The sequence below is a fragment of the Castor canadensis genome, chromosome 13 (genome assembly GCF_047511655.1).
Source record: "Castor canadensis chromosome 13, mCasCan1.hap1v2, whole genome shotgun sequence".
NCBI lineage: Eukaryota > Metazoa > Chordata > Mammalia > Rodentia > Castoridae > Castor > Castor canadensis.
Window position 1 is genome coordinate 59,153,819 of NC_133398.1, and position 2,450 is coordinate 59,156,268.

Genomic DNA, 2,450 nt, shown 5'->3' on the forward strand with positions numbered 1-2,450 from the left:
AGGGGTTGACATTTTCACTGTATCACATGTTGTGTTTCTCCCTTAGGTATCTGAAGCTGGTCCTGTACAAGTTCAGAGATGAGACACAGGTACCATCAGAATTTGACATGATGACTTCTCTTTTCCCGTGCATTGATAATTTGCTAACACATTAGAGACACAATCTTAATTCTGACTAGAAAATCACTTACATTTAAATAAACTGGAGAACCAGTTTATTAGTGCAAAACTAACGATTTTTTACTTCACTCAGAAGGGAACCATTATGCATCTTCAGAATTTTGGCTTTGTCATGGAGGGTGTGCTGAAGAACATCACTAGCCTTGGAGGATTGGCTTTGTGTGACACTCTGCTTGAAAGATTACGAATATTGTACACAAAGATTATTGATGTTTTTGTACAGTTCCCTACTGATGTAGCATATATAAAATATATTGAACAGATTACAAATGAGAAGCTGGATATGGTTAAGGTAGAACCAGATCTTTAAACATTACAAGGCCAACTTCATGGTGGCCAAATAGAAGAGGTGATTCATCAAGCTGAAAGAGAACTAAGCTTGGTGAAAAAAATGTTGCAATTGAAACCATGGGAGCCATTAGTGGAAATGTCTCCTGTTAGCCAGTGGAAATGGACAATATAATCATCTTTAAATATCTCTAAGAGGTTGACAGAAAGCTGATGTAATTAAATGTTCTCTTACGCTAAAAGTGTGTTCATAATATTGACATAATCAAGAAAATTGATACAGGATATACCTATAAGACTTGTTAAAATTTGTATTTATGGTCATAGGGTCATGTGAATCAACTTTTGATTTGCACAGTATTCACGTAGATTATGTCAAAGATGGAATTTATTTGAGTGTTGAAGTTATGGAAAGATTTGAAAGTTAACTTAAAAATTTGCTACAGACATTCAGTGCAGAGGCTACACTTGAAAGGTGAAGTATCTTTAGTATCTTCAGCACAGTATTTCTTTTTATTCTGGAAAAAAGAGAAAAGGAATTTTGTTATTGTCTAAATAAATTTATTGGTAACTGTTTAAGCAAAACAAAACAAAAAGAAGTGATCTATTGTATTCTTCTGGTGAATACCTATATTCAGAAACTTCTCACATGTTTCCTTCACATAATTCTTTAATACAAAGCCTAAGAACCTTATTAGACTTTTCTGCCGACTTGAATCTCTCAACTAAAGATGATTAGAGACTGGCTGTGTATGCTGTTAGTACAATAATGCTGACTGCGTAGACTCCATGTGCAATGTGTGTGGGGGGGGCAGGGAGATGTGTGTATAAATAATTAGTTTGCTTCTGTTTGTTGGGTAGAACAGTGAGCAGATGGCAAATCATTTCCCTTTCAGCTTTTCTCTTGTATATCAAAACGTACTTTTTCTTCATCTACTTTTCTGAAACATTATTGTTTTAAAATATGGTTTTCTTTCAGCTTCAGGAAGCTGTTTAAAATGTCTTGAAGCAATTGACAATATCTTAATGTTGAAAAGTATGGTATGCTTATTGATATTTCTATTACCTAAAAATATCTAACTAGGCAATAACTTCTTAGGTTTGTTCTTATAGTTTATAACATAGAATAGTAACTGTGTATAGAGAAGAAACAAAATTACATCTGCTTGAAGCAGTTTGTCTGGTATGGTGGTATAACATAAGGGAAATAGCTGAAGATTTGGAGTGAACCAAACTGGGGTTGAATTCAAGTTCCTACAAATATTAGTGATATAGCTTTGAGAAAATCACTTAATTCCATTATCCTTAGGCTTTTAATCTTTTTAAAAAACTTGTTATAATAATAATAATTGTAATACAGCATTAATCCTTATATATAAATCTCAAATATAATTTTTCTGTTCTAAAATTTCCATTGGGTTCTTTTTTATAGCTTCTATTTCTCTGCTAAGTACTCCAGTAATTTCAAGTGTGTCTTTTTATTTGCTTTGTGCAGATTAGTTTTAATAACTAATTTAAATTTTTTATCAAATCATTTCAATATTTGTATATCTGTTAATTGTATTTTTCCCTATTGAAGAGGAAGATAGCTTTGAAACAGGGTCATAAAACATGGTAAGCTGTCAATTAAAAGCTGTAACCTCAGGCAGAGCAGTAAAACATGAGAATTGCCCATTAGAGCCATATAAAAAGTTCAGGATCCAGATGAAGGGCACCATTCCCACATTCCTTTGTCTCTACTTGCAAATAAACTTTCCAAAGCAGGACTCCCCTGCTGTTCTTATCTAAACCTTAGGTCTCTAATCCACTACTAGACCCTTATTTATGGGAGAGCACATTCCTTGTAACCTGGTGCCCTGCACTACCTTTTAAATATCCTGTGAATCCTTTGTTCAGTGCTTGGACACAGGTACACGTCTGGGCCCGCTAGCATAAAATTAAAATCTGAGTTCTCCACTCCTCCGAGTGTCGCTTGGTTTCTC

General features: G+C 34.0%; 1 pseudogene; it reads left to right on the plus strand.

The window, feature by feature from the left end:
* The first annotated feature begins 292 nt into the window (after positions 1-292).
* On the plus strand, positions 293-643 carry LOC109679389 (NADH dehydrogenase [ubiquinone] 1 alpha subcomplex subunit 5 pseudogene; annotated as a pseudogene).
* The last annotated feature ends 1,807 nt before the right edge of the window (positions 644-2,450 follow it).